This window comes from Mustela erminea, chromosome 5, assembly GCF_009829155.1.
Source record: "Mustela erminea isolate mMusErm1 chromosome 5, mMusErm1.Pri, whole genome shotgun sequence".
NCBI classification, from domain to species: Eukaryota; Metazoa; Chordata; class Mammalia; order Carnivora; family Mustelidae; genus Mustela; species Mustela erminea.
The window spans coordinates 56,676,772-56,689,609 of NC_045618.1; the positions used below are offsets into that span (position 1 = coordinate 56,676,772).

General features: G+C 34.3%; 1 protein-coding gene across 1 annotated transcript in view; it reads right to left on the minus strand.

Annotated features, from left to right (window-relative positions):
* DPH6 (diphthamine biosynthesis 6) overlaps window positions 1-12,838 on the minus strand; it is a 175,702-nt gene that overhangs the window by 52,176 nt on the left and 110,688 nt on the right. The gene's annotated exons all lie outside the window — the stretch shown is intronic.

Here is a 12,838-nt window from a genome sequence, read left to right on the forward strand (position 1 = left end):
ATTCCACATTAACTCTGTTAATGCCACCCCTCAGAGCTCGTTAGCTGCTTTGGCAGCCACGATGTACCAATGACACATATGTGACGTCACACAACCTCAAAGGTTTTTCTCTCAAGTGCTCATGTTAAGCGATAACTCACCCATCCTGTATCGTGGAGTTGGTTTTAGGGAATAACATTCAGAAATCTTTATATTTACACTTATTACACTTGATCTGGTCAGAGTTAGTACCAACTCCGAGCCAATGAATATAAATCAGTATTCTGAATGCATCATTCAAAGTATTAGTGATTCCAAGAATCTCTGTGTCATCTACATATTTTATGAGTATGCCACTCAAGTGCTCATTCAAATAATTGTTTAAAAGAAATGTGTAGGATAAAGAAAGAGTGATACAGCCCTTCCTACATGTGATACTGACTTATTACCAACTTCATATTAGTTTTATTTAACTAAATATGAATTAACTATTACATCTTTGTTTTTATCTTATATTACTTACATACATGCATTCTACATATAAAATCTGGTATTTTTGAAAAACGAAGTGAATTAAATCAAATTTTAAATATCAACAGAATTCAATATTGAAAGGATCTGTGTAATAAAAAAAAATCTATCCCAAATATGAGTAATACTTTGCTAATGCTGTTTAATTTTAACTGTATATTGGTGGTGTGATATTTATGAGTTAGGAGTGGTAAAAATCAGAACAGGGGCTGAACAGGAGCTAGATCCTAGGAGATCATGGACATAAGAGCTAAAACTAGTCTGTTGGGGGAGAAGTGGGATGGGGAGATTAATTTGCTAATGTGGATCTGTACTTTGAAACAAGGCTATACTTGTTAGTATGTAAAGACTAGATTAAAAAAGAAATAATCAAAATATGATATCTATCTGTTCAAATATATGTTAAATGAACCTTGAACTTTTCCAGGGAAAGTACATAGAAAAAGGGGAAAAAGATGAAAGCAATCTGAAGTCATGCTATGCTAATTAAATAGGGACACAGATATAATAATTGCATACTATCAGCTGCATTCACTTCTGACTGAAGTCTATTATTTGGTAATGCATTCATTACTGCTTGGTTTATAAAGTACTACAGTTATTTACCTGAAAGATAAATAGATAACCTGTACTTTAACTTTTTTGCTACTTGATATGTTAAACAACCTTCATACTTTAAAAAAAAAAAATGCAATTATCAAAGCACAGCTGAATGGCCCCAGAGCACACAGGCTCCATTAAATTTGCTTACATCTAATTACTCCTGCCTGAGGCAGGTGAGAAATTTACTCTTATAAGATCTTTCTTTATCTGGTAGCCAAAAAATAAAATGAAATAAAATCAGTGATTTTCAATCTAATTACTACCTAAAACTATTTGTAGCACTTGCTCTTTCAGACCCTATAAAGCTGGGCTTTGTGCAATAACCATTATAATTATGTTTTTAACTGCTTAATACAAACATTTCCTCTTAGAAAAATTAGTGTAAATCATCATCAATGTCAACTATGAATTCATTTCCTGTATCTTTCAAATTAAAATTTTAGGGTCATTTAAAAACACTGTTATTTAGAAACTGTGGTACTGTTCCAGTTTCCCCAAATGTATAAATTTATCTCATCTTAAATATCTTTTAAAAACCAAATAAAAATGTGAGATTAACAAGTACAACATAAGAAGACAAAAAACTCAAAGATTCAATCAACCGTAATTCAGACACTGACTTTTCTGGACCTATTAAAAACAGAAAAATGTATCTCCTAGCTCCATTTCCATTGAAAAACCACAGGCTTTAATTGTCTGTATTCCACCTCTTCCATGGGAAACTTCTAGTGGTTTTTTATAGGTGAAGATAGAAAGAGAGGTGTATTGAATTTATGTTGCAGTACATTTATACAGCAACCACGCTTCTTTTTTAAACATTTTTTTTTTTTTAAGATTTTATTTATTTATTTGACAGAGAGAGAAATCACAAGTAGGCGGAGAGTCAGGCAGAGAGAGAGAGAGAAGCAGGCTCCCGCTGAGCAAAGAGCCCGATGCGGGGCTCGATCCCAGGACACTGAGATCATGACCTGAGCCGAAGGCAGCGGCTTAATCCACTGAGCCACCCAGGCGCCCCCAACCACGCTTCTTTTTTGCCAAACAGGAAAGCGAAATAACAAATGAAATGTATGAGAAAGCTCACCCACTAAGTAATATTTACTCACATTATGTCGCTGCATATCAAAGGTCACTCACTATTACCCCTGGCAGTTAATAATAATGGCTGTAACACTAACGTTAAGCTGTTCAAAAAACTTTCACAGATAAAGTCTCATTTTAGTAATAAATGTTTAGTAGGACAGATGCTAAAACATTTGTTTTATTGATAAGAAAATGGGAGCTGTGAAAATGGAGGTCCTGGGTCTAAGTGGATTCTCTAGGACTGCAAAACTAAGACATGATAAAATCAGGCACTGAAATGACATTTTGATTCTGAGCCCAGTACTCTTTCTTAAAGATCAAGTTAAACTATAATAAAATAAAAAAGGTGCCCCTTATAGTGCATAGACAGCAATGCGCCACAATCTGTAACAGTTCAAATTAACATGGCATACCTTCTTAGAACAATTTTGTTATAAGAATTAGAGAAATAAATACCCCCAAACAATGGAATATAATGAGGGTGATAATTTTTATATTAGGCATACACTGAAAAGTCTAAGAGGTAGCACAACAAATTATTATAATAGGCATTGAGTAGTCCTCAATCTAGGCTGCCCCTTAGAACCAACTGCTTGGCAAACTTTTAACAAATACCAATACCTGTGCCTTGCCCCCAAACCACCAAAATAGACTATCTGGGTATGGGGCCTACACATAAATATTTTTTCAAAGTCTCCCCAGAGGATTCTAATGTGCAGCCATGGTTAAGAATAACTGATAAAATATTACACAGGTGGATGAACAAAATATGGACAAGGCTTTTCCAGTTAAATACAAGGGAAAGAAGTACATGAAAGAATAGAAGAAAAAGTCCCTACAGGCTTGAAATGAGGTAGAATGGGAAATACCTTACAGAAGAATAGATTGCTGATTTATACTCCTGAAAGAGATACAATCTTCTAGATACAGTGTTTGCTGCAGCTGAGTTTCTTACCATTATTCACTATCCTCTTGGGAGGTTCTCCAGACTCATATATATAACAAGAGCTCTCAGACTATGCAAAGTCCTACCAGAAATTAGACCAAAGAGTACAACCAGGAAGAGAGAAAAGGTGCCTGACCACAGGGAAGGAAGTGAGAGGAGTTGCTTAATCAAATTGAAAGCATTTCCTGCATCCCAGGGGGGAGGAAATAGGAACACCAATAAAAAGTATAGAATTACTGCCAAAGCAATCTCAAGTAAGAACAAAGCTGGAGGTATCACAATCCCAGATTTCAAGATATACTACAAAGTTGTAGTAAACAAAACAGTATGTTATACTGGCACAAAAATAGACACATAGATCAATGGAATAGAATACAGAGCCTAGAAGTAAACTCACACTTTTACAGTAAATTAATCTATGACAAAGGAGGCAAAGAATATACAATGAGGAAAAGACAATCTCTTCAACAAATGGTGTTAGGAAAACTGGATGATGACATGTAAAAGAATGAAACCGGACCACTTTCTTACACCATATACAAAAATAAAGTTGAAATGGATTAAAAGATCTAAATGTGAGACCTGAAATCATAAAACTTCTAGAAGACAACATAAGCAGTAATTTCTCTGACATGAGCTGTAGAAACGTCTTTCTAGCTTTGTCTCCTCTGTAAGGGAAACAAAAGCAAAATTAAACTACACCAAAATAAAAAGCTTTTGCACAGTGAAGGAAACCATCAACAAAACTAAAAAGGAACCTACTGAATGGGAGAAGATATTTGCAAATGATACATCCAACGTGGGGTTAATATCCAAAATACATAAAAAACTTATACAACTCAACACTCAAAAAAACCCCAAACGGCTTGATTAAAAAATGGGCAGAGGACCTGAACAGACATACAGATGGCCAACAGACACATAAAAAGATGCTCAACATCACTCATCATCAAGCGAGTGCAAATCAAAACCACAGTATCACCTCATACCTGTCAGAAAGGCTCAAGTCAAAAACACAGGAAACATCAGGCATTGGTGAGGATGTGGAGAAAAAAACCCAACAATACCCTTTTGTACTATTGGTGGGAATGTCAGTTAGTGCAGCTACTGTAGAAAACAGTATAGAGGTTTCTAAAAAATTAAAAATGGAACTACCATATGATCCAATAATTCCACTTCTGGGTGTTTATCCAAAAAAATGAAAACACTAATTCAAAAAGATATATGCATCCTTATGTCTGCTGCATCATTATTCTTATAGCCAAGATACGGAAGCAACCTAAATGTCCACTGATAAATGGATAAAAAAGATGGGGGGGGGTGTCTGTGTGTATTTATAGATACATAGATAGATATAGATAGAAACACAATGGAATATTACTCAGCCATAAAAAGAAGAATTAAATCTTTCCATTTGCAACAACATGGATGGACCTTGACAATATAATGCTAAGCGAAATAAGCCAGTCAGAAAAAGACACATGATTTCACTCATATGTGGAATTAAAGAAATAAAACAAACAAAGAAAAAGGCAAGAAAGCACTCTTATTTATTTATTTATTTATTTATTTTTAAGAAAACAGACTCAAGTATAGAAAACAAACTAGAAGTTGCAGAGGGGAGGTGAATGAGAGATGGGTGAAAATAAAACAAAAATGAAAGTGTTGAATTATTATAAAAAATATACACATAAACAAACAGATTAAAAAGTAGAAAGTAGAAAACTCAAGTTATACATTGTTAAGCTTTCATATGTTAAGGCAAAAGAAATAATCTGGGCTCAAGAAAAAAATTGTTTTTGAGATACAATTCCTGAGGCAGTAACAAAGACATACTCCACTTGAATGAATTAAGGAAAAAAATGAAGAGATCACAAATAGGGAAGTTGTAACATAAAATAATTAATGGTCAGCACCAAAACCTGGTCAGATATATAATTGTGTTAAAGAAGTTTTACAAATCTACTGTTAAATGTAAATGTCAAATTCATTTTTGAAAAAGAAACAATATATGTAACTGAAAATAATTAGTAAAAATAACAGCAACAATATGGGTTCAAACTTCAGGGCCTAGAAAATGGTAGGGGAATGTATTGGAAAAAGCAAAGGATGACCAAAAACTAGATATACACCAAAAGGTACAAGCAAAGGATCCTTTAAATTAGAAGAAATAAATGTATGAAGATAGCTTTTCAATGCAGAAAATCAGTGGCATTCTCCCAGGCAGAAAGGCAAGATTCAAAGTTAAAACCCCTCAAAGATACCCAGCTCACAGTGAAATTGCCAGACTAGAGATTCTGTTAGGTCTCACTAGACTTGAGTTTGGAAACTCTTCCTATACAAAGTAAACAGTAAATGCTTTGGGTTTTGTGAGCCATGAGTTCTCTTTTGCAAATACTTAGCTCTTCCACTGTACTAACACAGCAGACATAAAGAAAAAATGAATATGAATAAATGAGCATGAGCATGTTCTAATAAAACTTTATTTATATATTCAGGTGATGGACCAGATTTAGCCTGCAAGTAATAGTCTGATGATCTCAGAACTTCGTACTGGAATTACCTGAGGAGCTCTAAAAATACACATGTGCCTCAGTTCCATCCCCAGATATCCTAATTTAATTGATCTGGGTTACATCTTGGGCACAGGATTTCTAAAAGGTCAACAGTTGACTCTAATGTGAAGCCAGAGTTAAAAATCATTGTTCTAGAAACTTGACCTATGTATGCCGTCTATGGAGTGGGAGAAAAAGGGAGGTAGACTAGATGTCTTTATTTGGCTGTGACATTCCCAAATGTACAGCCTCAGGCTCTCCCATACAACATATAAATTAACTGCAAGAGTATCAGAGCATGTAGTCCTGAAAATATTTATATTCATCTCTATTACAAGCTTATAAACTAGTGCATATCAGATCCAACACAACAAATATATTTCTGAAAAAATGCGGCAGGTCAGTTTGAATCAGAGGCCAATCCATTGTATCCCTGGGATCTAAGGATTCCTAATAGGACTGTTTCTGGCCTTTCTATGGGCTCAGCTCCTTAAATTTTTTATATTGACTAGGAAGGACTGAAAAGATGTTATCATTTTTTTAATATTGATATTTAAAGAATAAGTTAAAGAATGCTTTTGAAAAGATTAAGCTAATTCCTCCCAGGAAACAAAAAACATTAAGATATCCCATATTGAAAAAGTAGAAAATAAAGAAAAAAGCAGTAAGTCATGAAAAGCTGATGACAAAGTGGATAAAATTTTTAAAAATGAGAAATAACTTATTATATCATAAACTAGGCTATAAAACATCTCCTCAAAATTGCAAGTAATTGAAATACTTCCAAATGTATTATCTCAACAAAATGTGATTGAGCTAGAAATCAATTACATAAGAGACATACAAAACCCTCATATTTGGAAACTAAGTAATTTAAGAAATTAAGTAATGCATGTCTAAATAATTTGTGGGTTAGAGAATAAATTTCAATACAAAGCAGAAAATAAGTTGAACTAACTGGTAATGGAAATACAACTACAAGCTGCAATTAAAGGAAAAATTAGAGCTTAAACATACCTACTAAAAAACAAGAGTGAAATTTAGTATATATGTATACATTAAGTAATTAGAAAGCATTTCATAACATATGCAAATATTGAATCATTATGTTATACACCTGAAATGAGTATTATGTTGTTTATGACAATTATATCTCAATTAACAAAAATTTAGAAATGAGGAACAGCAAATTAAATCCAAAAAGAGTACAAGGGAAGGAATAATAAAGATAGCAGAAATTAGTAAAATAGAAAACCAGTATGTCATATAGAAAACTACCAAAATCAAAAGACTAATAAAATTGATAGCTCCTATAAAACCGATATAGGCAAGGAAAAGAACAAATTACCAACTGGAATGAAAAAGATGACATCACTACTGATCCTACAGATGATAGCACAATGAGAAGACTATACCTACTATTTTCACAACTTAGAACAAATGGAAAAATTCTGGGAAAAACAAATTTATCAAACTGAAATAAGAAATGGAAAATCTAAATAGTCAATCTAACAAACTGGATTTCTAATAGAAAACTTCCCTAAAAGATAGCTCCGTGCCCAGATGGCTTAAGCAATAAGTACTTCAAAAGACTGAAGAAAGCATTAATAACCGTCTTACAGGAAAACTTTCAGATAATAAAAAAGAAGAAACAACTACAAAGCTTTATGAAACCAATGTATGCTTATTATCCACATCTGTCATTACTAGGAAAAGAATTCTAGGTCAATCCCTCTTAGGAACATATATGCAAAATTCCTTAACAGAGTAATAGCAAATTGAATACAGCAATACATATAAAAGACAATTCATCACAAAACATTACATAGCAATAAAAACAAATTAAATACTGATTCATGATGTAATATAGATGAATCTTGAAAACATTATTCCAAGTGAAAGAATCCAGTTACAAAAGACCACATATTATAGGATTCCATTCACATGAAATAGACAAATGCAAATGTATGAAGATATAGAACATGCAAATCTATAAAGAGATGTGAGGGGAAGGTTGGGGAAAAATGGGAAATAACTGCTAAGTGCATACAAGTTTCTTTTTGTTGATTATGGTGATAATGGCATATCATGAGAATATACTAGAAAACACTGAATTGTACACTTTAAATGTGTGGATTACTGTTAAAAAATAGTGTACGGTATATAATAGATTTATGCTCAGGCCAAATAGATTTAGAACTCAAAATGGTAGGGGAAATTCAGAAAAACCAATGTAAAGAGTTCTTTTTCGCTATTCTCAATGATCATATTGGTGGTAGTAATAGCAGCACTGTTATTCTGAGATTGTTTCATATATTGCTAAATTTTTAATATCAATATTTATTAATATCCTGAATGCAAACATGAGTTCCCTGGAGCAGAACAGATTATTATTACTACTTACATATAGTAAGTAGATAATACCATTCTGGCTCTTCTCTGCCCAGCTCTTATCTCAGGAGCAAGGTGATGAGAATGAGATGTAATCTTTCAAGAAATTGCTCTACAGAAGGTAAGGAATCCCCCCAAAATAAATTTGCATGTTTATTTAGGAAAAAGGAAACAATTGTTTCCCCTCCCCTTCTGAGTTTCTTTGAATATGTAAAGGAAAAGACTTGTATCTTCATACCTTAGAATGTAAAAAAAAAAAAAAAAAAAAAAAAAAAACACCCCAAAAACCAAAACCAAAACCAAAAAACAAAACAAAACAAAAAACCCACAGGGGGGAATAAATGAGTGTCTTCAGTTTTATAACCTTGATGTCTCCAAGATCTTGGCCTCATTCTGGCATCCTTGAAATGCAAACATATACCTCCAGAGAAGTAAATACCTCTGCAGTTCTCACTCTTCAGTCATACATTACATTTCAATGCCTGTCTTTTAGCCTAGGTCCCAAGTTTCTGTTAAATTTTCTCAGAAAACCCTAACTGTGCAGACGTATTTAAAGAACAGAAGTAATGAAAAAGCACAGCAAATCAGGGAGAGGTCCAGGACCCCAAGAATAGCTTTCCAGGTCCTTCCCTGTTACAGTACTGTGGCCCAGATTAGCATGTGAGGTCAATTAGCATCATAGTAACATTCTCCATTTCTCACCCAACAAAAACAACTCCTCTCATGCATAGTCACATTCACAGAGACTGGGGTGGTGACCAAAGCATACCCTTCAATAAATTCTTGATTCCATCTGGTTTGAGAATATAACTATACCCCAAAAATCCCAGTACAGGCTTTAACAGTCATTGGATTCCAGATGTCATTATGCAAGATGCTCTCTTCAAAACAACACAGTGTCGTTCTGTTATCTGTCTGATCCCAACCCATGTACTGTGGGAAAGACAATCCCCTTTATATCTCTGGTACCCTAGGCCGTTAGAAAACAAGCAGAAAAGCCACACTGTCCAGTAATGTTCACCATAACCAAGACTAGCTGCAGTATTCCCACAGTTGGAATCTTTCGCTTGGCTTCTGATACTCCTGATCATTGATCTTTAAAAACATCAACTGCCATAATGATTAGAATATTAAATAGTCTTTCCTGGGCAAGGCCATGAGCCCTCTCCCTGCACTGACACGATGTTCCATTAAAGTAAAATACTCTTATTAGTCCAGTCATTTAAAGCTTTGTTGTCCCTCCAGGCCCAGGTCTAGATGCAGCCAGTCTCCTGGAAGAGAGCTCCCTCTAGTGTCTCTATTTGGACTAGCAAGTCCTCTTCATGACGATGAACTTCAGGATCATGATTTTGGTCTAATGCAGTACCCCAAATCCCTACAGAACATGTGGCACAGAGGGAAGAGCAATCAAGTTACAACATGGGTTATTACCATAGTATATTAGTAATATCTCTGAGGTTAGGAAAATGGTTTTCACACAAAAATAACCAATGAAGTCCAATGAGGTCATCAATTGGTATATTATACCAAATACAGCTCTACCTGGGTGTCATAGGTTTTCTATAAATGTATTTTATGTAACTTCACAAAGGAGTTATCAGTAATATTGATTCACTGTATCTCCTCCAAATTTATCTCCTAATATTAATAATATTTATTATTAAATATTAATATTTATTAATAATAAATTCCACTTTCACTGATGTATTTTGTATTCAAAGGACTAGACCAAGCTATGGCAGGCAGTAGAAATCTGTTTTCCATTATACCTAGGTGGATGTCTTAGCAACATACTGTTTTGATTTATGCCCACAAAAAGAGCAAAAGCTCCACTGTTCAGAATCTCCCACTATATAATTCATCAGTAATTATCAAGTCAGCAGAAACATGACCAGAATGGTAACTATTGCCCTTAAACCAGTAACTGAGTGGTAACTGTAATAAACTACCCCTGCAATGAGTCATCAAGTGGCACTCTGTCATTTAGTTGCTGCAAATTATCCGGGTGGAATCTTTAGATACAGCTTGTACATCAGCCTTCTTTGCAAAAATAGGTCCGAGTTTCTCTTGACATCAGTTAAGTAGTCAGCATCAGATCTGAGAAGGATATCTAAAATTCTCTAGCTTGGAGGTCCTATTTCAACCTCACATGAGGTCATGTGAAGTCACATGATTTCACCCCTCCATGGAATTGTAATTCACTTATAGGCACCTTTCTATTTCCTATTATTCCCTCCATTTCCATTTATTACCTGTTTGACCCATATCCTTTCCCCTGTGATTGGTCTTTCTGGTTCAGTAGATGCATTATAAATCCATAGGGCCAGTAAAAACAGCAGCCTTGTTAACACATCTCCTTGGACTCATTCCCAGGCTGACACTATAGAATTCAACAGATAATCACAGACACATGCCCCTCCGTTTACAGACAGACCTTAATTTGTCTACATGGATGAAGCTATGACACAACCTAAGAGTCTTTAAGAACATGCACTGTCAAACTTACGGTATTAATATTGTGTTTAGTGCACTGATAATACTTTCCTTTGGTACATAGTGCAGATCTGTGGGTGATGAATTCTCTCAACTTTTGCACATCTGAAAGTGTCTTCATCTGATCTTCATTTTGAAAAATTTATTTTTACTGAGCATAAAATTCTTGGTAATTTTTATTGATTTCCCATCACTTTAAAGATGTCTTATCATTTCCAGTTTGCATAGTTTCTGAAGCAAAGTCTGCTGACATTTTTATCTTTGCTTTCTGCATAAAATTAATCTTTCTTTTTTTTTTTTAAGATTTTATTTATTTATTTGACAGAGATCACAAGCAGGCAGAGAGGCAGACAGAGAGAAGCGGGGGAAGCAGGCTCCCTACTGAGCAGGGAGCCTGATTCGGGGCTCGATCCCAGGACCCTGGGATCATGACCTGAGCCGAGGGCAGAGGCTTTAACCCACTGAGCCACCCAGGCGCCCCTAAAATTAATCTTTCACACTGGCTGCCTTAGGATTCTTTGTTTACCACTGGTTTTCAGCAATTCAATTATGATGTGCTTTGTGATTTTCTTCACATTTCTTCTGTTTGGGGTGACTGAAATTTTGGATCTGTAAATTTACAGTTTTTCTCAAACTGGGAGAATCTTTTGGTCATTATTTCTTCAAAATATTCTCCTCATTCCCTCTCCTGAGGCTCTACCACTTGTTAGGCTGCCTGATACAGTCTAACAGTTTGCTAATGTTGTCTTAATTATTTTTAGTCCCTTCTTTTTCCCTCTATGCTTCATTTTTGACAGTTTTATTTATCTTCAGGTTTACTCATCTCTTCTGCAATGTCTAATTGCCATGCACTGTTCATTTCAGATAATGCATTTTTGAAGTTATATTTAGGTCTTTTAATATTTTGTATTTTCCTTGTCATAATCATAATTTGACTTTTTTTGAGCATACTAAGCATATATAAGAGCTGTTTTAACTTCATTGCAAGCTAGTTCCAAATCTGATCTATTCTGGTTGATTTTCTCAGTATCAATCAAATGTTTTTGCTTCTTTGCATGCCTGGCAATTTAAATGCAAGGCATTGGGAATTTTACATTACTATGTATTAGATTTTCATAGTATTCCTTTAAGTAGTTTAGGATTTTGTAGAATTACCATATGATCCAGTAATTGCACTACTGGGTATTTACCCAAAGAATATGAAAACACTCATTCAAAAAGATATATGTACCCCTTGCTTATTGCAGCATTGTTTACAATAATGAAATCACGGAAGGAGACCAAGTGTCCATCTGTAGATGAAGTGTGTGTGTGTGTGTGTGTGTGTGTTGTACTCAGCCAGAAGAAAGAAAGTTGCAACAACATGGATGGGCTTAGAGGGTATAATTGTAAGCAAAATACATCAGTCAGAGAAAGACAAGTACCTTATGATTTTTCATATAGAATTTAAGAAACAAAACAAATGAACAAAGGAAAAAAAAGACTCCTAACTATAGAGGACAAACTGATGATTATCAGAGAGGAGAGGGTGAGGGTAGGGGATAGGACAAATAGGTGAAGGGGATTAAAAGTCCCCTCAATCACTGAACACAACATCAAAAACTAATAATATGCTATATGCACATATATGAACATAAAAAAAAGTACACTTATCTTGATGGGTACTAAGTAGAGAATAGTTGACTGACTATATTGTATACCTGAAACCACCATTGTATGCTATCTACTCTGGAATTTTAAAAAAAACAGAAAAAATAGCTTAGGATTTTAATTTATTTATTAGATCAGGTTCATAGCAGCCTTTGGACTAAGACTCAAGACTACCAAGGCACTAACTGTTTGAGGACTCAATTAAGGTAAATCTAATTTTAATGACATGGACAACAATCCCTAAGACATACAGTTGAGTAAAAAAGTCAAGCTGTCAACCAATACAGAGTATGATACAATTTATGTAATATTTATTTTTTAAAAATCCCATAAAACAATCATAGCATTTCTACTCATACACAATACATATAGCAAAAGAAAAATGTGATCTAGAAAGATGATCAGTTATTACTTCTGGTACATATCTCTGGGAAAGGGAGTAGCTGGAGAGAAAGGAGAGAACAGAAACACATGGAAACTTTATCTAGAAAATTCTAAGATTATCTGGCAAGAATTTTCATGTAGTTTTCATGTAATTACTCATACAATTTTCATGTAGTATACAATTAAAAAAAGTATTTCTAAAAATCAGGATTGTTCTTAAATACAA